At 46.8% G+C, this 15,992-nt stretch overlaps 1 long non-coding RNA gene across 10 annotated transcripts; it reads left to right on the top strand.

Annotated features, from left to right (window-relative positions):
- The first annotated feature begins 10,129 nt into the window (after nucleotides 1–10,129).
- LOC123044332 (uncharacterized) lies at nucleotides 10,130–15,115 on the top strand. 10 transcript variants are annotated; one of them, XR_006419994.1, is made up of 6 exons: nucleotides 10,130–10,653; nucleotides 10,827–10,936; nucleotides 11,031–11,091; nucleotides 11,199–11,246; nucleotides 11,325–11,399; nucleotides 11,861–14,256. It is a non-coding gene; the product is annotated as an uncharacterized lncRNA (long non-coding RNA). The 10 variants fall into 10 exon arrangements; XR_006419987.1 differs by lacking the exon at nucleotides 11,199–11,246 and having other exon boundaries at nucleotides 10,830–10,936; XR_006419996.1 differs by having other exon boundaries at nucleotides 10,830–10,936; nucleotides 11,325–14,256.
- The last annotated feature ends 877 nt before the right edge of the window (nucleotides 15,116–15,992 follow it).

Raw genomic sequence — 15,992 nt, 5'->3', positions numbered from 1 at the left:
TAACCCCAGCCCCGAACTCGTACCCGGTTGTTGGTTCCGGTCCGCACACCCTCGAGCCAGCCGAGCCAGGTTGGGCTCCGGTAATGGAGTTTACCGCTGCGGATATTTTCCAACACTCACCCTTTGGCGACATGCTGAACTCACTAAAGTCTCTCTCGTTGTCAGGAGGCTCTGGGCCGAACTATGTCTGGCTTGAGAGGGACGCACGCGACGAAGGAATTCGCTACCCACCCACCACCCACTTCATTGCCACGGTCGACGATTTAACCGACGTGCTTGACTTCAACTCCGAAGACATCGACGGTATGGACGACGATGCAGGAGAAGTACAGGAGTCACCGCTCATAGGGCGGTGGACGGCCACCTCCTCATACGATATATACATGGTGGACACTCCGAAGGAAACCAATGGCGATGAGGCAACAGAGGATAACCCCTCAGGGAGAAAAGCAAAGCATGGGCGTCTTCGGCGCCGCTCCAAGCCCCGCCACATCAATACTGGCCCCGGAGATGAAAGCAATCCGGATGGTGTCGAAGAGGAATACAACCCTAATCAGCCTACCTTCAAGCAGTCCGGACCGTCCATGGTGGGATACTTGGAGAGGGACAACTATACACCCCCCCCTGAAGATGAGGTAAGCCTCGGCAATGATGAATTCGGCGTGCCTGAAGATCCACTGGAATAAATTCGCTTCAAGCGACGGCTCATGGCCACGACAAGGAGCCTGCAAAGGAAGCAAGAGCAGCTTAAAGCTAACCAAGATTTGCTAGTGGATATGTGGACCAAGATCCTGGCCACCAAAAAGTATGGACTCGACCGCCCTAACAAAGGGCATACGCGGCACAACTGGCTACCTCAACCTAAGCAGGAGAACAAAAGGCACACAACCCGACGTCCACACACCACTATGGTCCAAGACAGTAAAAAGGATACACGAAGAGGCATCCTAAAGCCTCGGCGCAACGGTCATAAACATCAAGCCAAGGAAGTTGGTGCCAAGCCCAACAACTCCCAGTCCGGTCAACGGACAAAGAGTAGCTCAAGCCTATCCGGCCCGAGCCACATACTTGATCAACCATGTGAAATTCACCGTACTCCTAGAAGGACGGCAAAGCATACCAATAGAGAATTCCGGATCCTCAAAACAAAGCGAACGGTCATGTGCCAGAAACAATGAAGGGAGGCGTCTAGTCAAGAGACCCCCCCCCAGAGCACAACAGTACGGCCGATCGCCCCCTATCATACAAACCACAGCAATTCTATCGCCGTACCCCTAGACCTAGTAGTCCAGGGGCTCCATAACACATAAAGCCCCCGCGGGTATGAATCTACAAATAACACCTTCTACAAGATGTCAGGTGCAAAGGCCAAGTTCATTGGCCCACCGCTCTAACCGTTGTTCTCAGATAACCAAAAAATGCCACGCCATCGGCGCATTCCCCTCATACGGTAACCCACCGTATGCTAACGGGATGAACCACGTTGACTAGATTCCACATGGTAAACCATTAGGCCAACACCGGTGATATACTTACGCCTACGTGCAAGGTAAACCCCGCCCTTAGAGCGGAAATCATACAGTTGCCCGAGTAGCAAGTCGTGCATGCCGATCAAAATTTTGATATGACAGCCAACTATCCGGACACCAACTGAGGAGTCCGTGCCACTTCACGATACAGCGGCTGGGGTCGCCAGGGTCCGATCAGGAACCCTTAGACCAACCACAAGAGGACGTTTGGCTGCCTCCAAGCATTTGCCTTCACAAACTAACTTTGATGCAGAACAGGATTGGCGGCGTGGAACCGGCCCGGACACACAAGGACAGGACCATGCAGGTAGAAGGCAGTTCGGATTCACTTTCGATCCACTCACAGCCCCCTCCAGTCCGGCCATCACAGGTTCCGCCAAAAACCATCTCTTTTTCATAATCATAAATCGCACTCATATGCATAGACATATCATCCTACTGCAATGCGTAGACTTAAATAACATGCACCGGCTGTCGTTTATCATCGGCGCCTCTTTGCCACAAAATGGCAGCCACGCTTCGTGTTACGCCTGGTTATGCCAGGGGCTTCACAGTACGGCAATAAAGTCCGACCAACTTTTCGGTCGCTCGGCACCCCGAACTTATAGCACTATATGCATCAGCTCCGAATCATGTCTTGGGTCATTGTTTGGGTTTGCCCGGATCCCATGTTTTGGTACCTTACGTTCCGTTCCATCGGCTAAGGTAGCGCTGGGAGAACTACTGCAATTGTGTCTCGGTTCTGCCGGACGAGCACCTCAGTAGAGAAAGTCGAAAACTGACTGTCATGATGCAGCGAGAGTTGGTCAGCTGTTCGAGAGGTTGTAAATTCCTTAAAGATTTATTCCGCATAACGCCATCATCAATGCAGATTGTGACGGATCGGTCTTCCGATCAGGCGCCAATAGAGCCCCTAGTTTGGCCTTCCGAACACTAGGGGATGCGCCGACCATACTCGAATTCCTATGGCTAAGTGAGAGTAGTAAAGCCCTATAGTCCGATTGCCTGGTTCGTGGTGCGAAACACCTCCTTAAAAGGACCCAACCATGGGATAAAGAGTGTTTAGATATATCCTAAACACCCCCATATTTTTTTACGTGGGGGCAGAAGTCGACGACTGGCCAACTCTCAGGATTTACATACAATAAACAGCCGCACAGGAAGAACATATGTTCAAACAAAATAGGCAATATATAATTAAAGTGCCATTATCCCATATTACAAAGAGCGGCATGAATGCCCTCAGGAAAATATAATGTCTTTGGTGCACTTATCCGCCGCAAGGCGGGCCCCCTTCAGCACACCTTCATAGTACAGTTCGGGCTTGCGATGCTCCTTACCCTCCGGTGGCCCCTCAGTCATCAGCTTCTCCGCATCAAGCTTCCCCCAATGCACTTTTGCATGGGCGAACGCCATGCGTGCACCTTCTATATAGACTGATCGCTTGATAGCATCAAGCCGAGGACACGCGCCCAAAATCCGCTTTACGAGTCCGAAGTAACTGCTTGGAATTGGCTCTGTAGGCCACAGCCGGACAACCAAGTCCTTCATGGCTAGTTCGGCCGCCTGGTGCAGTCCAACCAGCTGCTTCAGTTGATCGATAAAAGGCATCGGATAGTTTGGCGCCAAATACTGCGACCAGAAGTTCCTCTCCGCAGACCTCTTCTCCTCGGTCCAATATAAATAGGCGGCATCCTATATGCTGCGAGGCAGATCCGCAAACGCCCCTGTACAAACAAGAATTCAGCTTGTCGCTTAAGAGTTCTCCCCACTATCATGTAAAAATAGCCATGAATACAACCGGCCTTACCAGCCGCAACTTTTCGGGCCTCCTGAATGTCCCGTACAGCACCTCGGGCTTCTTCTCGAGCACCTTCCGCGGCTTGGAGAGCTTGGGCGAGTTCGGATTCTTTCCCTACTATAATCTGCTCCAAGCCCTCGCTTTTCTTCACAGCCTCCTGGAGCTCCCGCTCAGCTGCGATGACCCTGGCCTCGTGTTTTTTACGAAGCGCCTGTTCGGCGGCAGCCTTCTCGTTGGCATCAGCCACAGCTTCCTTTAGTGCCTCATATTCGGCACTCGCCCCTAGGGCATACAACACAATTACTTTTCAATATGCACAATTTTTCATTCGTGCCTAATGCAAGACAATGTTTCAACATACCTTGCTTATCCTCTAATTGCTTCTTCACACGGCTAAGTTCTTCCTCGGCCCGTTCCAGGCTCTGCATCAGTTCGAACACTTCCGCATTATGAGCGGTCGTCTTCTCCGCATATGCCTGTTTTCAAACAAAGAGGTACACGTCATTAACAAAGGTTCACCTGAAAAAAAGAAGATTTGATCCCCTGCCCGGCTCTCTGTCTTTCGCCAGACAGTGTATCAGGGGCTACTACTCATATTATGATGATTCCTCAAAGGTTTCTTAGAAACCATACCTCAAAAGCCTTTTTAAGGCCAAGGCAGGACTCATTCAGCCCGCTTTCGGCAGACTGAATCTTTCCAACCACTGCACCCATGAGGGTCCGATGTTCATCGATGATACACGCGTTCTTTAACACTGTCGATAGACTGCCTGGCAGCTCTGTGTAGACAGAGGTTACCGGCGGAGTAGGCAAATCTCCCTCCATTGAGGATGGCCGCTCGCCCGATCCTGGAGCCTTAGAGGCCTCCAGAACTTTATCCGGCTGTGGTCCGAACCCGAGATTTCCCCCATTGTTGACACACCGTGGGGCCGCTGCCCCCATGTGTCCGGCTCCAGAGACATGCCCCCCTGCTCTGGATCTCTTTGAGACGACACCTCGGTGTTGTGCCTGGACTTCGAAAAAGGAGCCCCCGGAGGCGTCTCGCTCGCCACAGCATTCGAGCTCAATGAATCCTCCGATGAGGACTGTCCGGCAGGAGACCTCGCCGGGCTGTATGAGATGTGGCGACAATTAAAACTACTGTACCCAGACGACCCTGGATGCATAGGCGCATTCGGATTTCGGTTACTTACAATTTTTCCAGGGGCTGGGCCTTGGGATCCCACTCCGGGCTGTTACCGGCAGCCGGGGTGGATGCCTCTGGATGGGAACCTCTCCCCCTCTTGGGAGATTCGGCCTCCAGGGACGGGGAAGCCGCACGCTTCTTCCCACCTTCAGAGCGAGGCTCGTCCTCCTCTGCTTCCTCCTCTTCGTCTTCAGAAGAAGGAGCGTCGCTGGAGCCTTTGGATTTGGCGTCCGAAGCCTCGCGGCGACAGAGGCCACTCCGGGTCTTCTTGACCATCTTGGAGGCCTCCTTCTTTGGCGCCTCGTAAGGTGCAGGGACCAGCATCTTTGTTAGAAGAGGTCCGGCCAGTTCCTCCAGCAGCGGGGTCGGACAATGCATCCGCTCCACCTTCTTTATCCATCCCTGAGCTCACGATGAAACACGATTAAAATGTCTCCCTCATGACATGCCAGCTGAAGCATGGATGGACAGGGCATGGTTGTAACTTACCGGGCTTGAAAAATGGGATAAATGATACCCCCGGTCCTCGGTGGAGTCCGGCCACGATTTGCCGGACTTGAAGAGCACCTTCCAGATATCCTTGTGGGAGGAATCATAGAGCTCCCGAAGGGTTTGGTGCTTGGTTGGCTCGAACTCCCACAAAGTGCAGGCTCGACGCTGGCAAGGGAGAACCAGGTGAACTAGCATCACTTGGACTACGTCGACGAGTTTGACGTCCTTGTCAACCATGCTCCGAACGCGCGTCTGGAGTAGTGACAGCTCATCAGACGAGGACCAGTTCAGGCCCTTCTTGTGCTAGGACGTGAGCCGCAGTGGAGCTCCGGATCTGAACTCAGGAGCTGCAGCCCACTTTTTGCCGCGTGGTTCGGTGATATAAAACCACTGCTGCTACCACTCCTTGACGGAGTCATTGAAAGTGCCCTTCGGCCAAATAACCTTTGGCATCTTGCTCACCATGGTGTTGCCGCACTCGGCGTGTTCTCCACTTACCACCTTGGGCTTCACATTGAAAATCTTCAGCCACAGGCCGAAGTGAGGCGGAATCCGGAGAAAGGCCTCGCACACAACAATGAACGTCAAGATATTGAGAAAAGAGTTGGGGGAAAGATCATGAAAATCAATCCCATAGTAATACATGACTGCACGGACAAATGGGTGGAGGGGAAACCCGAGCCCGTGGACAAAATGGGGAAGGAACACGACTCTCTCGTAAGGCTCCGGAGTAGGTACAACCTGTCCTGCCGGTGGAAGATGGTGGCCAATCTTCTTGTCCAGATACCCTGCTTCCCGGAGCTTCTTGATATCCTTCTCCCGTACGGTAGAGGCCATCCATCTGCCTCCTGCTCAGGATTCGGACATCTTTGGAAAACCTCTCTTCAATGGAAAAGAAGAGTGCTCGGGCATTAGGGCTCGAGCAGAGGGGAATGAGTTAGCGGAAGGAGAAGGCGTGGGTATAGAGGAAGAGACCTTATCTCTTTATAAGAGATGGTAAAAGCTTTTTTCGCCTCCCCACTTGCCTGGTGGAACCCGCTCACCTCCCACTCGCCGCGATTAGCGGTGTGGTTGGATTACCCATACCCGTATTAATGAGAATCCCGTGATAAGGGGACACGATCTTTGCTTCGACAAGACGTGCCAAGGAAACCGCCTCGCAATATACGCTGAGGCTGGATGTGGGAAAATGGCTCGGATAATGACCCGACCTTGATGACATGTCGCACTGTCTAGAAAGTTGTCAGCAGAGTAAATTTGTGAAATATCATTCTCTCTACATCGGTATGTGAAGATCATCTTGCAGATCTGGACACGGTCTACGTATAATTATCTTGGAGTATTCGGAGAAGGAACCCGCCTTGCAATGCCGAAGACAAGACTGCGTGCCGGACTCATCATCATTGAAGCCTGGTTCAGGGGATACTGAGGGAGTCCTGGATTAGGGGGTATCCAGACAGCCGGACTATATGCATCGTTCGGACTATTGGAGCATGAAGATACAAGACTCAAGACTCCGGCCCGTGTCCGGATGTGGCTCTCCTTTGCGTGGAAGACAAGCTTGGCGATCCGGATATTGTATTTCCTTCCTTGTAACCGACTCCATGTAAACCCTAGACCTCTTCGGTGTCTATATAAACCGGAGAGGTTGGTCCTTAGAAGGACGATCACAATTACAATCATACCATCATAGGCTAGCTCTTAGGGTTTAGCCTCTATGATCTCGTGGTAGATCTACTCTTGTACTAGTCATATCTTCAATATTAATCAAGCAGGAAGTAGGGTTTTACCTCCATCGAGAGGGCCCGAACCTTGGTAAACATTGTGTCCCTTGCTTCCTATTACCATCAGCCTAAGACGCACAGATCGGGACCCCCTACCCGAGATCCGCCGGTTTTGACACCGACACCCGTAGCCGTCGACCATCACGACATTGTTGTTTCCCTTCCGCCGGTCGCCACCGCAACTGCGCCGGCCTCACCGACTCGGCAGCTGGACCTGCCTACTTCACCATGCCGCCAGATAGGTCACATCCTCATCTCAAATCAGTTTATCTATGCGTCAGTTGTCTAAATTTTTATTCTGGGCCAATCGATTCCCAATGGGAAGCAGCACCCCTCGAGGCGGCGGAGCTCTTAGGCTGCCGGTTGACTGGTGTCTAACATAAGGGTGCGGGGCCGCAAGTTCGCTGCAGAAGCACCACTTAGATGGCTATCTTAGAGTTGCATGGGTTGAAGGTACTGCCGCCGCCGGATCCAGATGACGGGGAGTCTTTGTGGATTGGCCCGGGGGCGGTGCAACCACGGCAATGAGGTCGGGCGGGGAGCGGGGTTTTTGTCGGGGCCATGGACGGTGGAGGTAGGCTGCTCTGCCATTGGTCACTGGCTCTTCGGGGAAGATTCCGAACAGTGTCAGCCGGGAGGCACAAGACGGCCATCAAGCCATCCGACGTAGATTGGACAGTACCAAAATAAAATAAAATCATGTGACCCCAATTTAGTCTACAGTCAACAGACGTGTGACCGCTCTCGTACTTGATGTTGATCTTTAGTGTATTTCTTCAGATCAAAGAGACCTATCGTTCTTAACATTATGTGTTATCTGCATCTTCAGCCACATCGTCTTCCGACTCACCGTAGCTGCTCCAATAAGGGAAGCATACACCAGAAGGGAGCTATAGTCCCCACTCAACAGTTCCCTGCATCATGCGTGTGCCCGACATGGACAGCCACAACAACCGCAGGGCTATCGACAAATCAGCACATGATGCTCACTCCTATGGATGACGGCCAGATAGGTTGTACCATCATCTTACTTGTGTGCAACATTTACGGCTTTGTTATTCATCTAAGCATGGAAAATAGATTATCACATTTCACTGTATATTCATGTTGATCTCTTACGGGTCTTGTTCAGGAGTTAACGTTGTTCCATAGTTCAGCTAAGATACTTGTTCTTTAGGTAACGTTGTTCCATAGTTATCATCCATCAGCCAATGCTATCCCATAGGCTGGTGATTATAGTATTATACCACTTCTAGTATTACATATGTTGTTCTTTAATACTTCTGTGTGCCATCTAGTTAATCTTGAGTACAAACGATACATATTCTGTAGCTTTCATCTGTGTTCTCCCTTTAGTTTTTGAGACCTGTTGCTGCTAGTTAACCCCAGTCCTACTATTTATGTCGTCTCCTACAGGCACTCATTACCTAAATCTAACTACTAGTTGTCTTCCATGCATGTCAGATATAATTGCACACACTGATATATCCACAAGAACCTCACAGAGCAATGTAAAGGCCAATAAACTTGATGTCAATGATACCCAATATGATGGAACATGTAAAGGCAGTTCTTTAGAAGACTTGCAGAAAGATGATGAATCCTCTTCAGCCCGCAAGGTCCTTGCTCTAACTTGGCCTGTGATATGGGTACAACATGCATATAATGTCCTGGAGTGTATCTACTCTATTGCAATGCGATGTGCTTAGCATGCTGATCATGCATGTAAATATGTCATGCCTTCCTATTTTTCAGTACCTATTTCATTTATGATAACATGTTTTCAATTCAAGTACTATCATTCTACTCTATCGCAATGCCATCTGCTAATTTGGACATCATGCTTCTGAATATCTTATGCATTGTTATTCATCAGTATGTACTTCATCTGTCTACCATACCATGTTTTTTTACATTGAAGTGATGTTCTAGTGCTCTATTGCAACGCCATCTTAGTTTCCCAATCATACACGTGTATGTTGCCTTAGTTTTTTCTGTATGTATTCCGCTAGCATACAATTTTACATTCAATTAGTGTTTTTTTACTGTGTTGTCCTGTCGTATCCCTAGCTCTTACACCATACTCCCTCCGGCCGGATTACATGTTGCCGAAATGGATAAAAAAGGATGTACCTAGAACTGAAATACGCCTAGACCCATCCATTTTTTCAGGATGGAGGGAATACATGTCAATATGCCATGCCTTTCTATTCTTCAGTACCTATTCCATCTCTCTGTTGTAGCATGTTTTATAATTAAAGCACCATTCTTCTATACAAGGCATGCAAGGGGAAGACGACTATGTTAGAATCTGAAGGGTTACAAACAAGGCCTTTGCAAAAGATCCAAACGCCAGGAGATAATAAACCAACTCCAGTTTTTATAGATACTGCTCTAGCATAGAGAAACCCAACTCCTACTGATAATAAGAAGATTCCAGTGGCCAAAGAATTAGTCCGCTCCAGTCCAGCAAAAATATGTCAACTCCATTCTAAGAAGCGTGTGCGTATCCTTGCATCATGAAATTTTACAGCATGCTGATCATATTTTCTACATGTTTCTTACCCATCTCTCTTTTAGAAAATTTAAAACAATAATGAGGCTAGCCAACTCGCATGGAGAAGGCTCCCTCGATCGCTTCCTTCGCTGGCCGTTCGATGATGGTCAATGGAGTCCTTTTTTGCGTCCTGCCCATTAGATCTTCGCTGGAATTGACTTCTGCAGTTTTTACCGGGCGGTAGATCCGACCGGGAGATGACGTGTGGGGCTCGCGCTGGATCGGATTAGTTGGGTGCCGGTTTCTTCGGTGCGCAGGGAAGCCTCTCCTGCCACACCGCGTGTGCACGAAGCCCGTGTCGTGGGCGTGTGCGCTGCTCCCTATTTGCATGCAGTTTTTGCTACCCCGCCTGTGTTTTGCCAATGATGGGTGGGCCGGTGCTACCCCTGGTCCCGCTCGTCGGCTGCCCTGGCTGCATGTCTCACGATGAGTTTTCTCGGTCAACCGCTTTTGGCTCCTCGTGCGCGGCCCGCGTGATGCGTCGTGGGAGTTGCTGCGTTCCACGTCAATTGCTGAGGGGTGGGCTGGAGCATGTGCGCCCGGCTTGTGCACCCGCGATTATGCTGGCACGATGACGGGTGGGCCGCCGTTACTCCTGGTCCCGCTCATTGGATCCTCCATTGGCTGGGTTGCAATTTCTAGGGTGAACCACACTTGACCCATCGCGTCACGCGGTGCCCGCGTCCTGCGTTGGAGGAGACAGGGAGCAGTTGGCCGTGTCATGCGTTGTGACGTCTGCAGGGTCGTGTCCTCGAAACCCCCTTGCCCAGTCCCCTTGCTCGCACGCCACACCCCTTCCTCCCTCCTCGATCTCCATCCCTCCTCAGCCGCCACAGCAAGAAGCCACAAACCCCTAGACATCTCCCTCTCGTTGCGTGTTCGTGCTCATCGCCGCCATTCCTCCCGCTCCCCATTGTTGCCCTGACGCCTCCACCGGCTAGGTACCATGGATCCACGGTCGATGGGAGAGTACGCCATCGTTGATCCATCACTTAGGTTAGTGGCGCATGGGTCGGGTCTGGGCAGAAGGCCGGCGCCTGCGGGGGAAACGGCGGGGGTTGGTGCACCGGAAAATAAGGATGGGGTTGGCCGTAGAGGGAGGCTTGCCGGCCAAAACAGCCGGAGCAAGGAGGCAGTGTCGCCATGGAGGGAGGCCCACTGGCCGGAGCAGCAGGAGCAACTGCAGCCGCTAGTCGGCCCGACGCACCGCCTCCTCTGCTGCGGCCTGCACGGTCAAGAGGGGCAGCTGTGCCATAGCTGGCGGCGAGTTCAGCGGCCGCCGCCTCCTCTCCTCTACAAATCCAGTAAGCTCCCGATGTCTTTCCGCTTTCATTTGTAGGATTTGGCGAGCTTGCTCCTGCCTTCTTCTCTTCGTCAATGTTTGTCTCGTCCCTATCATTTGCCTTTCGTCAATAGTCTACTCTGCTTGTTTTAGCCATTTTAGTTGATTCTAATTATATTGGCCACTGTTCTGTAGCAGGTGCATATGCGTTGTTCCCCTCGGTTGGATTGTTCATCCTTCTTCTCCGGTAGGGTGCTCGTCCGTTGTAGTAGCCTTCGTGTGCTGGATGAACACTGCCGGTTGAGGTTGGTGCCCTTCTTTACTTGATTCTTGCTTCTTCCTTCCTTTTCCCTACACCCTGGTAACCTTTGTTCTTTCTCTTGTCCCCATCGTGTGCAGGTTGGTTTCTTCCCATTGTGTCCTGCATCGATAGTCGCATCTTTCTACCATTGCCATTGAGGTTAGTATGCGCTCTGTTTGCTTGCATGCAACATGTTCGATGAAATGTGTGTGTGATGACCTTTCTTTTTCTCATCTTGTTTTGCCTGTTGGTCCGCCTTGGTATAGTCCTCTGTATAGCATGCTTTCTTGGCCTGGTTCTACTTTCTAGCTCTGGTAATTAGCTATTGTTTTGCTTGTCTATAAGCCTGCTGTTTTTATGTCTGTGTGACTGTTATGCATGTACTCTGGCAGGTCTATCTCCGTTTGTCTAGCAGGTTCAACAATCTGCTAGGTTGCTGCATCTGCAACTCTGTGATGTTGTTCAAGGTTTGCTTTATTCTTTCTTCCATACATGCTTGTTCTTTCTCGCTACACACATGCTTCTCTTTCTTAAGTACCGTAATACTGTTGTGCTGTCTCTAGCTACATGCATTTACCTTTCTTTGTCGGTCTAATTGTCTATTGATGGGCCATGGTTATGTGAACTTTAAGATGTAATAATATATGGTGTTTAAATTTGCATTGTTCATTAGCGCCTATGATTTTGTGCCAAAGAGTCATCTGATATCCAAGTTTTTATATATTTTTACACCATTGCAGTCCATAACTTGCTTCAATCTTGTTACACATTGGATTGAAGATAGATCGTCCATTTTTATTGACTTTTTTTGTATATTGTGAAGTCATGGCCCCTATTTATATTCATGTTTAGTTTGCTGTGTAGTTCATGTATGCTCTGTAAAGAGCATGTACAGCTAATGGGTTTAATTCATTTGTTCCTTTTTTAGATGTTCCGTATCGGTGCATAGTTCAACTTGATCCATACAGTGCCAGTGATTTTGTAAGATTTGCCCATATCTTTTGAGGAAATAATTATGCTTCAGGAAGATGCTAAATAAGCTGGTCAGCTCTGCCTTTGAGGCAAAAGGTCAGCAAATCTTCTTGGTTGTTCCTCTCAAGGTGATGAGAGATTGCTTGTTGCAGAGTACATGCCTAGAAAGACATATCTTCCCCTGTGAGTATGTTAACTGCTTGTGAGCAGGCCACTACTTTACAAAGTTTACTACAGCAGCAAGGACGCTATGCTTTGATTTGTTGAGCCACCCTCTGTTATTTCGTTCATGGGCAGAGTGGGTGGAGGTGCAGCGCCTCAGCATGTCAAGGTATAGGGATGGAACCTGATCCTTATTTCACAATATGTTTCTGTTCTTACGATAAGTGACTCATGTTTCTTCTATGTAATGCTAGGATAAAGTTTGATTTTCTCTGTACTACTCCAACTTAGTCCTATCTCTAACTACAAAAATTTTATGTATCATTTTAATTTATACTTATTATTATTAGAATTAGATGGTGTGCATTGAATATGAAAATAGGGCCAAGTACTGCTATGGCGCATATCCTATTGAGTTTTCTTGGAACCTTGAAGCTCACGGTTGATCTCTTTGTAGCTTATAACAGATAGTTATATCATTTTACTGGATGTATAATCAGAAAGGTGTGGTCCAACAAATTGTAATATGTGACATAAAATATGATAATGCAGGCTTCCTTTATTTTCTTCCATGGGCAGAGTGGGTGGAGGTACACAGCCTCAAGATGTCAAGGAATTTGATTCTTACTTGACAGTGAACTTAGAAGGGTTTTCCATCTTATAATATGATAATGCAGGCTTCCTTACCTTGACCAGAATTTAGCATTTTGGTATTGCCTCCTTACCATGCAATGTAGGCTTCAGCATCACTTTTTAAACATAAGCCATCATTTGTGCCGGTCCTTATCAAGCAGTTCCTTATCAAAGGGGATTTTGATGTTCTTGCTGAAATAGAGGGCATGAATTGATGATTTCTAGGATTAGTAAACATTAGCACAACCCTGATTATCTAGTTGAGAAATCATATATTTTAATTGCGACAAGTAATGTAGGCTGCAAGAGTTGTCTTTTAAGTAATGCAAATTCTTCTGTCAGTAGCTAATGTTGTTTAGAAATTTTGATTTCCCATTTTTTCTGTAGCTCTCTTCATTTTTGTCACTGGTTTACATTTGTTTTATATCTTTCTCATTTTGTTCATAGCATTTTGTCATGTTTCTTCCTTTTTACAGAGCTATTTTGATGTTGTGTCAAGAATTTTGGCTAATTGATGGCTCAAATGATTGCAAGCATATCATATTGTCGGCTTGAGTGATTGCAGGCATATCAACCACAGGAAAACGTAGCACAGAAGATTCTTGCTTCCCTTTTTTGTTTTGGTGTGAAATTGCAGTCAAGCTACTTACATACGACTCTTATTAGGGCATTCAAGAATTTTCAAATTGGGTCTGCTTCTGTTTTAGACTGATTTATGTTTCTACTGTAGGTGTTGCTCTATGGCAGTACATACTTTTTGCACTGTTGTAGAGATAAGAACAGCGTGCTACCTATTTATGCTTTTAGTATTGCTTGATAGACCGAGGCCCTATTGTGGAACTGATATAGTTTTTTAAATGTTGGAACAAATGATGGTTTGATCTGTGTGCAGTTGCATTGTTTATTTCTCAACAGGTGGAGATTGAATTTAATAATTATATTGACATGCACCGGTGCTTTTTGTTATTGTAGTTGCCTAATTATTGTTCTCTACTTCCTCTGATCCAAAATAAGTGTAGTGGCTTGAACTAAAACCATGGCATTTATTTTGGATTGGAGGGAGTACCATTTTTGTTCTTCTGCAACATAGCATGTGCAGTACTATACTCCTTATTATGCTAAGGCACTATGCATGACTTCAGAATATTAACATTTCCAAAATTTACTGTCGAGTTGTATGGTCTATACATGTTATACAAATATGTTTTTTTAACTCAGATTTCTCGGCGTGATAACCATATTTTTCAACCAAAAAGATGCTTCCTTAACTGGTCTATACATGTTATACAAATATGATTTCTTTTTCAAACTAAGATTTCTCAGCGTGATTACCATATTTTTAATATAGCATGATTTAACACATGGGCTTTCTACTATCAATATCGAATATGTCCTTGCAAAATGAAACTGTTTTCATCGACAACATGGCTTTAGTGGGTCTCTGTGCCATTTGGCGCAATGGGTCAACTAGTAAGCTTAACAGATAGAAGAATTTCTGCACTGGTATCGTCTGTGAGGAAAGATTCTTGCAGGAATTCGCTGTGCTCCAATGCAGATGTAAGTACCTGTTGTATATCACTATATTTTTACATCAGCATGTATTTTGTTAATCGGCGTGAATCCAACCTTTATCTGATCTAAATTTAGTTGTAGCAAAATGTATGATTAAAGGCCACAATGTTGATTTTTGTAAGGAAAACTGCCTGGTAGTTTTTCATCCTGAGCTGCATGAGTGTACTATCTCATATCAGTAGGTTTAAATACTTTGGTTCTGTAGTGGGTTTTCAGTTTTTTTACGGTGTTGTCCTATCGTATCCCTAACTCTTACATCATACTCCCTCCATCCGAATTACATGTCGCAGAAATGGATAAAACTGGATGTATCTAGAACTGAAATACGCCTAGACCCATCTATTTATTTCCGGATGGAGGGAATACATGTCAATATGTCATGCCTTTCTACTCTTCAGTACCTATTCCATCTCTGATGTAGCATGTTTTATAATTGAAGCACCATTCTTCTATATAAGGCATGCAAGGGGAAGACGACTATGTTAGAAGCTGAAGGGTTACAAACCAGGTCTTTGCAAAAGATCCAAACTCTAGGAGATAATAAACCAACGCCATTTTTCATAGATACTCCAGCACAGAGAAAACCCAACTCCCACTGATAATAAGCAGATTGCAGTGGCCAAAGAATTAGTCCGCTCCAGTCCAGTAAAAGAATGTCAACTCCATTCTAAGAAGCGTGTGCATATCCTCGCATCATGAAATTTTATAGCATTCTGATCATATTTTCTACATGTTTCTTACCCATCTCTCTTTTAGAAAATAAGGATAAATGATAGAAGACTTCCTTCATTGGGATTGTATTCGAGGAAAATATCTTGCGGGAATTCTCTGTGCTCCAATGCTGATGTAAGTACCTGTTGTATATCACTATATTTTTACATCAGCATGTATTTTGTTAATCGGCGTGAATCCAACCTTTATCTGATCTAAAATTAGTTGTAGCAAAATGTTAAAGGCGTGAGTGTTGATTTTTGTAAAGAAAACTGCGTGGTAGTTTTGCATACTGAGCTGCATGAGTGTACTATCTCATATCATGCACATTACTGAATTGTAGTGCTGCTCTGGTTGCCCATTCATTCATTGTGTCAATGTTGCTTTCGTATTACCTTACCTGGTTGATGATAGTTGTGCCATATTGTGTTAATTTGGTGTAGGCTAGTTGCCCAAACATTCGTTGTGTCAATGTTGCTTTCCTATTATCTGACTTGGCCAATGATAGCAATGCTAGTGTGTTAATTTGGTGCAGGCTGCTGAAGATAAGAAGACAAACTTTGAAAACAGCAAGGTAACCCTATTGTTTCTTTCCAATAAATCTAGGCCAGGTAATATGCCAATAACTCATCATTAATTTGTTTGGTTCCCCTCCTAATTTGTGGTTGAGACACTCTCCACTGTCAATAATACAAGCCTGCCAAAATTGCCATCTGAATCTATTCAGTATCCTCCGTCTCGAATGCAACGGAAAATATGTATGTTTGTGAACCAATTAATGGCTAAAGAAATGATGCAAATGGTGCAGGAATCATAGGTGCAGAGTCGTGCGACACAACAACTGATCAATGTTTTCAGAGACAGTGTAGCAAAGCAGCAAGAACTTGCCCACATGCTTATGGGCGTCATCCGTGCTGAGGTTGCAGATTGTGACGTTATAGATCGTTAGATTCTGTTCATTTATTTGCATTGGTATCAATCTTTGATTGCCTAGTGGATGTAATTTCCTG

This window comes from Triticum aestivum, chromosome 2B (assembly GCF_018294505.1).
Source record: "Triticum aestivum cultivar Chinese Spring chromosome 2B, IWGSC CS RefSeq v2.1, whole genome shotgun sequence".
Taxonomy (NCBI): domain Eukaryota; kingdom Viridiplantae; phylum Streptophyta; class Magnoliopsida; order Poales; family Poaceae; genus Triticum; species Triticum aestivum.
The sequence above is the reverse complement of the archived record's forward strand: the minus strand, read 5'-3'. Positions and strand labels throughout refer to the sequence as shown.